General features: G+C 36.5%; 1 long non-coding RNA gene across 3 annotated transcripts; it reads left to right on the forward strand.

The window, feature by feature from the left end:
* The first annotated feature begins 382 nt into the window (after positions 1-382).
* LOC110695898 lies at positions 383-5,451 on the forward strand. Of its 3 annotated transcripts, none has more exons than XR_002506225.1 (7): positions 383-817; positions 894-978; positions 2,501-2,729; positions 3,442-3,683; positions 4,425-4,625; positions 4,801-4,960; positions 5,100-5,451. It is a non-coding gene; the product is annotated as an uncharacterized LOC110695898 (long non-coding RNA). The 3 variants fall into 3 exon arrangements; XR_002506226.1 differs by having other exon boundaries at positions 2,501-2,717; XR_002506227.1 differs by lacking the exon at positions 894-978.
* The last annotated feature ends 3,856 nt before the right edge of the window (positions 5,452-9,307 follow it).

Raw genomic sequence — 9,307 nt, forward strand, 5'->3', positions numbered from 1 at the left:
TATTTCTCACTCAAAAATTCATCAAATCATTCCTAATTTACAGCATAGCTCCTCATATTCGATCTTGTACATCAATCCATGTAAGTTTTCTTGCTTTTGAGTTGAATTTCATTGCAAATGGGGTGATTTGTGCGAAAAACCCTAGAAATTAAATTGGGGGTTTTCAATTTTGATGACTTTTGTTAGAATTCTTATTATGGATTTCATTGTATATGAATGTATATTTGTTTGTGATCAATTTGAGACCAAGTTTGTTTCATTTGGTGAAGAAGTGAGCGAATCACCATTTTTGGGTACTACTTGTGCATGAATGACCATTGTTGTTGTTCTTCATGTTTCTTTTATTGTTTTGCACTTGAAATGATAATATAATTGTTGTAGATCATGTAGGATGTGCTTTGATATGCAGATTTGTTGTTTTATTCACTAGTAGAAAAAATGAATAAGGCACCGCAGCTTTCGCACCGGTTTTTGAAAATCGGTGTTAAAAGAAATAGGCGGGATTGAGGGAAAGAGTTTTTGCATCGGTTCTTACAAAACCGGTGCGAAAAGTGAGTAAATCGCACCGGTTCAGTTCGAACCTGTGCGAAAACTCTTGTTAAATTAAAAAAAAAAAACCCGGTTATAATTTAATCTTCTTTCTTTCTCTTGAAACCCCTCGATCTTTCCTCCTCTCTTATTCTCTCTCCACTCTCTCTCCTCCATTGAAGCGTTCTCATCTGTCTCTCTCTCCTTTCCTTTCTTCTCTCTTTCGATCGCCTATGCACCCTTCCCCGGTTTCATTGTGGAGCTCTTCAGTTGTGCTCCATCAATTAAGGTTTTCCTCTTTCTTCTTTTTCAGTTGCATTGGATCTTAGGGTTTTGTTTGTTTTTAAACTTAAGGTGTTTTTTAGGGTTTTGTTTGGCGGTGGTGGCTATGGTGGCCTTATTCGACCTATAATCGTTGGCTTCATCTTCTTTTGTCGAAAACTCTTCATGGTGGGTTCGGCTGTTGCGCAATTGCGAATACTCTTCCTTTTTCTGGGTTTGTAATGAAATCATTGGTTTTGTTTGTGTTTTTTTGATGAAATTATCTTATGGGTTGTTTTGTTTTGATGTTTTTTTCTATGGGTATCTTCTGTTTTCCTGTTTTTTCTCCTTAATCTGATTATGGTTTGATTAATATGATTGTTGGACCTTAAATTTTTGGTTTATAATGTTTTGCTTTGATTTCATCTTATAGTGTTAAAAAATCCTGCAAATTTCGGAAGAAAATTTGTAATTTCATGAATACCATCAACTTTAGCATAAGTTTGAATTCTCGATCTTGGTATTAAAATGCCTTAATTTCTGTTGCAAAATCTAATTGGGTATGTTTGGAAGTTGGGGGTTCTTGTGTTCTGCATTGGATTTTTTAAGAGTAATTAATTTGAGTAGGAATTTTATTTTTAATAATGGAGTGTTGGTTTTTGGAATCAGGACCCAATTTCCTTGTTTGATAGCGTTTTGAAACTAAAAGGCTGCAGCAACCTATTATACCTTGATTAGGGTGATGAATTTTATGATGTTTGTATTAAGTGCTCTGAATTTGCTTATGTATTGGTTTTTGGCTTAATTTTGGTGAGTAATTTTTGAACTTTGTAACAAGGGGAAGTTAGTGGCTTGGGTTTTCAAAAGTATGCTGTAAATGAACGAAGTGAGAATACGTCTGCTAGGTTAAAATTCTGTTCTATGGCTGAAGTTTATGATTATTATAAACGTATTGGACAGAAAGACGAGAACTTAGTTTGGATTTTAAGAAGTTTTTCAATTCTTATTGGAAGTTTACTACCCTTTCTACTCAACTTTTCGTTCCTAGATCAAGATAGTTAAATGATTTATGGTGGTAAGGGCAAGGATATGGGGCATTCAGGAAGTCTGCACTATTTAGTTTGAGTATTTGTAGAGGCTACTTCAGTATTTGTCTACAGTTAATGGGGTCTAGAACTTGATTTTAGCCGCTTGCTATGTTGTTAGTGGGATAGCATTGGGGTCTTAATCCTAGTAGCAAGCACTGATTACATTTTATAGTTTGACTTATTTCCTCATACTTCTTCGATATACATTGTTTGGGAAGATCTGGATTAGATGTCCACTAAAAGACTTTAATATTAATCTCTACGTAATCTTAAACAAGGAAAGCTTATGACATTACTAATGAAATCTCAGACATGGTAGCTTAAGTTGATTAGTGGAGGTTCTTATATTAATTTGGCTTACCATTATGTTCAAATAGAATTATGCATTCTGTTTTTTTTTTTATTTACAAATCCAAAGGAGCTTTACATTTCACCCCAGATAGTACTATTTTCTGTATGTGCTGATGATGATACTGTATAAAAATTTCAAAAAAAAAATGTATGTTCTGATAGGAGAAATAAGGTCTTTAAGCTGAATTAAGTACACTCATTTATATGTGCCAAGTATAATGACGGTTAATTAGAGTATAAATTTTGAGTTTAATTATCGAACTTATATGCAGAAACCTCACTCAAAATCTGAGGTGGACGGTAAAAGCAAGGGAACTAAAGGAGAAAAGGTAAAAAAAAATCAACTGTGCCGCAAGAAAAAGTAAGCATTGATGCAAATGAAGAGAAAAATAAGAAGAAACGGAAGCAAAAGCAGGAAAATGACCTCCGATTTGAAGCAGAGATGGAAAAGTTGGATGGTGTTTCAACAAGAAAGCAGAGGAAGAAAGAGTAATTGTGTGTGTATGTGTGTTTATTTTTATTTTTTTTTTTATTTATGTTGGTTCTTGTTTGTTTATTTGTTTTTGTACTTAAACAGAGTTGGATTGTTGTATTTGTCATTGCGAGTGGTCGAGTCAGAGAAAACAATCTAGGCTCATTTTGTGTCCGAAAAACAAATTTATGATGTGGCTCGGTCCAAACTTTAACTTCAAGCAACCAAATTATCTTGATCTGATGTAGGTATTATTAGACCATGATTAGTCATGAACTTTGATTGAAAGGGCGGGGAGCAGTGGCTTGTATGTCTGCATTGTTGAAGTTGTACTGTAATACCTCATATATTTGTGCCATAAAGATGTGATGAATGGTCTATATATGTTTGAAACTAGGTTGGTTTTTGTGACTTGGGAAAAACCTAATTAAGTTTCTTAGACTAAAACTTGGATTCGAGTATGTTGATAGTGAGGCTGATAAGCTTTGAAAATACAAACACAATTGTGATGACTTAATGCTCAGAACTATAGAAGAAAATTGGATTTTCAGGTTTAAAAGATTTCTTTGATTATTTGATGATATCTGTGTCAATTATCTTTATTGTGATCTAGTGTAACTTTTTTGGTAAGTTTAAACTTGATGCCTCATAAGGCTTAATCTATGATTTGGGCTGTGTTGTTTCGTTTTTCGATATCATTGCAGACTTTAAACTGGAATAAAAATTAAGCTTACTTTTCAGGTTTGATCATCTTTCCTAAATGGCATCAGCAGCCTCTATAGCCTGTATGTCATATTCAGATTGCTGCCAGGGTATCCAGCTACAAAAGGGCAGATTTCCAATTGCATATGAAAGTCAGGGAGCATCTCTAATGCCAGCCTTGTCTTTCCTGTCTCTACACCATCGAAATCACAAGCTAAATCACATAGGGCTTCTCAAAGCTACACGACGCCCTCCGGTAGTCTGTGCACGCCACCCCAAGAGTAAGTACTTACCCCAAGGTCAAAGTTAGCCATCAATCAATCAATTATCAAGTTAGCCATTGCTGTAATTTTATCTTTGAAAGTGTAATTTTCAGAGTTAATGCTGTCAATACAACATACGTTGTATTTAGCAAATCAATGGTTAGGATTACCAACTTGGACTAAAATTAGGCAGCTGATGAGGACTAAGGATATTTATCTGATGGTTTAAATATTAGATTGGGCTTGCAATATTATAGTGGGCTTATCTGAGCTAAGTGCAATATTGGAAACGATGAATTGTTGCTCACTAGGGACCTGCTGCAAAATAAAATCTGGTCATAGTATATTTATATTTATCACACCCTTAATTCAAAGGAATTTAAGCTGTGAGCTGTAAGGTCTTAGTGTTGTCTGTGCTTCTGGCTGTGCTTCTGGCTATGCCTGTGTTTGGAGTCTTTGGACCTTGGAAGAACCAGGAAACCTGCTGTAGTCTCATATCAAGATATGTCAATCTTAGTTCTTAGGTGCCTCTTAGACAGGAGCCATGGGCAACAATTGTTTGTTCTTCTTGAGTAGTTCGGCTCTGGGCATGCTATCAGCCTTCATTAGCCGGTCATCTTCAGCTACAAACATAGGTTTTTACAACTTTATTATTGGCTTAATCACCCAGGCTAGTTTCTCTATTTTCCTATCAGAGTTTTTGGTTTAAAGTCAGGGAAACCAATAGACTGTTTACTGATGTTATTTCATATTGTGCAGATTGTGACAGCATTTGGATTCCAATACAGTAAAATGTTCTCTCAAACATACAGAGTCTTATGTTCCTTCTACCCACCGAATTTGCTAGCCGAGGGTATTCAGATGCTCACAGATGCAACTAGTACACCTCAAGACCCTGGAATGAGCTAGAAGGGAAGGACAAAATGTTCGCCTAATGATGAAGAATGTATTTTAACAATGGTAAGTTGTATCATACATATTTATTAAGTCCATTAAATTTTTCTCCTTTTCATATCCCTTCAATGTGATTCTTATGCTTTTGGCTTCTGTCATTTTCAAATATTCGCTTAGTCTCTATTGACATTTTAGTGCTAAGACTGTTAACCATTAAGTACGTACTGCCATCTCGTGACAGAATGATATCTTCATATGGCTGTCGGGGACGTTTGTTATGTGGTTTGTTTTGGCTCGTTACTTCGACAATATTATTCCGAACCCCTATGGAGTAAGGAAATCAGTGTTCTATTTCTTGTATCCTGGATATTAGACAGGCAAAGGTGGAAGTAAGGCACAAGGTAGCAAGTCATGTCCTTTCCTTTTACTTTTTTCTCCAGTTCTCTTAATTTAATATATCATACTAGTTTCCTAAAAAAAAATATATCACACTAGTAGCTTTTCTCAATAAACTAACTGCACTTAGCATCGATGCATCAGAGGGTGGCATCTGTACCTGCTTTAGTTCTTCCTCACAGCCTGAGCATGTAACTCCTGATGATGAGGATGTTCTTCAAGAGGAGAACAATGTTAAACAGCAAGCAAACGAAGGTGTTGTTGATTCAAATGTTGCAGTCCAAATACGTGGCCTTGCAAAGGTTTATCCCGGATCAACAAGTCTTGGATGCTGTAAATGCAAAAGGACTCCTCCTTACCATGCTCTCAGGGTAAATCTTGCTGTTGCTTTGTTAGACAAAATTAATGCAGTATGTTACATTAGAATGGACAGAAGACAAAACAAAGCTATGCTATATTTTTTTTAGTTTTTTAAAGTGTATTATTACAAGTTATTGAAGAAAATATATGTGTTTTATGTATATTATGATTATATATAAGTATTTGGTACAATTTAAGTGAAAAAAATGCAAAAAAAAAAAAATATTTTTTTTGGGCATTTTTGGCACCGGATTCTAAGTCAAAACCGGTGCAAAAAGTGTGGTTTTTCGCACCGGTTCTCAACTAGAACCGGTGCGAAAAGTTTGATTTCGCACCGGTTTTGAACCGGTGCGAAATGTCTGGGGTTTTAGCACCCCCAAATCAGGACCGGTTCAAAACCGGTGCTAAATGGGGGTTTTGAACCGGTGCGAATTACGTGTTTTCGCCTAGTGAATTTTGTGCAAATTGAAACATGCCCTGCTTTCGTACATGTATTACATTGTCATGAAAAACATAGCATCATGTGATGACAGAAATTTTAGGTCGTTGAAACTAAATACCTCAAATCAAACAAAAATTTATAAACCTAAACCTAAACTCCACGTTCATTACAAACAATTAAGCTAACTCGGGATGGGAAACAAATATTCTAATGTTACCAAAACAAAGAAAAAAATGAACTAGCTAGGAGCAACGTAATTAAAGCACTAAGGGAATGGATTAGGCAAGCATTCACTCAAGCATAACAAGGCATGAATTTGAATTGAAATGTGAACTAAGCAACTCATGTCAATGATATCAAGGCACAATCTAACCACCTATCGGGACCAATTGATTTCTTAATTCAATCACGAGCCTACACTATCGTCATAAGCCATGTGAATCAAGGTACTATTCTATCAAAATCATTCAATGGACGTTCCTAGGTCACGCTATCGCCATAACCTAGTTTAATCCACTTAATTGCAACTAATGATTGGCCACTCAAGAGAAGAAATTAGTAAGACATGGAATACAAAGCATTTCAATCATAAACAAATCAACTTCTAGCCAAAAACATGCTTCAGATCCAACTACAATATCACCATCTCCTTAGTAGGGGAACTACTCACAAATCATGTTAATAACTAGACCAATCATCAAATTAATAAGCATCAACATGATTAATAAGCAAGTAAGAAGATTAAAGCTAAACAAATCAAAATCAAATGAAGAAGTAAAGAGAAAAGAGTTAGAGAATTCTAATTGATTGAAGATGAATGTCTACAAGCAAGATGATCTTCCTCTTCAAGATCCAAGCATCAACAATGGTGAAAACTTCACTTTCTCTCTCTACCAAGTTAAGCTAAAAATGTTTCTCTCTCTTGATTAAGCTAAAAACCCTAGATTACGCTCTAATACCCTAACTAATTGCTAAGGAGAGAGAGTACAAGCTATTTATAAAAAGGCTAAATAGGAGAAACCAACCTAGACGTGCGCCCTCGCTAGCTAAGTACTGCGCGCTTGCAATAATGTGGGTTTAAAAAACTAGAACCCAACGATGCGCGCCCGCGCAAGATACTTGCGCACCGTCTCTAAGTGACTACGTGCCCGCAATAGTCTGGGTATGAAAACTGAAACCCAACTATGTGTGCCCGCATATGATATGCTTGTGCGCCCGCGTAGTTATGATGCGCGCCCGCAATCGCAGCAGACACGCAAACTTCCTGCCTTGTCCTGATATTTGCTCTCCATCCCTGTGCGCGATCGTATACAGACCTGCGCGCCCGCAGAGTATGAATGCGTGCCCTCTCCCTGGCCGCGCAGCAGGAGTGCAAACTTTCTGCCTTGTGCTATGATATTCTTCTCTGTGGTCGCGCAACACATCATAAATCGACCCCCTCTTCTTAGATTAACATCAAGGTTTCCTACAAAACACGAACAAAAGAAACTAAGAAAGAAAATAGACAAAAAGAGGGATAAAAGTAAGAAAGAAAAGGCGTTAAAGAAAGGAAGCTAAAGATAGAAAAAAGGGCACAACCAAGCTACAAGCATGGGGAAAAACCATCAATATGAGCTCTAAATTGTGGCATAAATGCCACTCATCAACTTCTCCCACAGTTGCCTCTTGCATGTCCTCAAGAAGAAAGAACCACGAGAAACTAAACTAACAAAGAAAAGCCAACTTTTCTTTTAGCACAAGCAACAAGACCTTTAAACCTCAAGGTCGCCAATGAGGACGAGTTTTGATCTCGTGAGGATTTCCAAAGAGCTTACCCCACAACTCTTGCAAAAATGCGTTCAAGACAAACCAAAGATGAGAACAAGAGGGTAAAGAGAAGGGCACACACAAACCACTTTCTCTCAAGATTTAAAACCAACAAGAATAAGTGAATGACAAGCTTTCTAAATAGTAGAAGTTAGCACGTAAGGGGATGCTAAAGGTTGATTGAAGGATAAACCATGCTAAGCGTAGAGAACTCTAACATGCACCACTCCCCCCGCATTCCATACAATCTTACCGTGTTCTCTCACCTAGATTCAAATCCACCCTTAGAGGTAGCATCTCATGACTCCTCAAAGGAGCTAGAACAACGATAAAAAATACAAAACAAGGGGAATTCGACATCTTACCAAGTCATGCTCTCTCCATATTCTTGAAATCTAGCTTCCTCCACCGATTAGTGACTCAACCAACCTAAGTCGAAAAAGAGGGTTGTAACGTTGGCTAGGGGGTAAAGGTGTGGAAAAATTTGGAAATTGGTGCTAAGCCTAATTGTGAAGCTAAGGGTGATCAAGCCTCTATTCCAAAATCAAACATTTACCAATTTTAAACAAGATTTCCACAAGCTTAAACCTAATTGCCAAACACTTTGAATCTTTCATTCTTATCCTCTTTTCATCTTCATACAATTTTTTCTCATTTTAAGCTTTTGGAATTTTTTTTCTTTTTTTTTTTTCTAACTGTTATTTCATTGTCCTTGCCTTTTATAACTATGGACGGATTTCCTGAATTTGCATTTTCTTTATTAAACTAACATTCACAAGTCACAACCTCACTTCCATTTCAAACCATTACCTTCCAATATTTCGAACCAAAACCAAAACAAACTTTCATGGCTCAAGCTTCACAATTCTATGGGTGAGAAATGAAACAAAAAGGCCATGGGGTTTGTGATGTGCTATAGACAAGGATGGATAGGCTCAACATGGCTAGCAAAGGGGTAAATGCAAATAAAAACACTCAATAAAAATAAAATCTAATCCTAGGAACTAAAATAGTCTCCGAATGAAAAATTCCTTTATCATCCTTAGATATATTTCGGTCTCGATCTCGGGTAGCTAGATGTCAAGTTCTTGATCTAAGCATGCCTTGATAGAGATCCTATGTCGCTCATACAAATAATGTTGTAGCCTTGAACAATAAAGCTCACATCGGGTTACAAAAACTACTTCTAGGGCTTCAAATCCCCTAATGAAAGCAACACCTTCTAACCACAAACAAGTGAGTTTGGGTTCGATGGGCCTTACGAATTCTAGCACAACTACCTTAGCATGAACATATCCTAGAGTCAAGCGATGGCAATCCCGAAGCGTGTTAACTTATAATACTCAAGAAAAAAGGCATTCAAAAACACATGTCAACTTTTATTATGCTCAAAGTGAAAATGAAACAACTAAGTTTTACATGGTTTGTCTTGAACGAAAAGGAAAATCTTTTTCATTTTTTTTCATTAATTTTTTAAAGGAAGGAGTACAAGAGAGCAAAGAGGCAAGTAAACATATAATTCCCAATTGATAAACAAAGATCGTTTGGCATCAATAGCAACGATCACCAGATTCCGTGGAATCAAATACATATATCCTCGAACAATCAACTCCATCCTAGTCTAAACTAAGCTATGCACACAAAGGAAATAAAAAGAAAAAAAGGAAAGGTCTCACCCAACGTTGCTTGTATTAGAGCACGAAGCAAATTTATAATCTCACCACGGTCTTCGGAGCTCGAATCA

Source organism: Chenopodium quinoa, unplaced genomic scaffold, assembly GCF_001683475.1.
Source record: "Chenopodium quinoa cultivar QQ74 unplaced genomic scaffold, ASM168347v1, whole genome shotgun sequence".
Classification (NCBI taxonomy): Eukaryota; Viridiplantae; Streptophyta; class Magnoliopsida; order Caryophyllales; family Amaranthaceae; genus Chenopodium; species Chenopodium quinoa.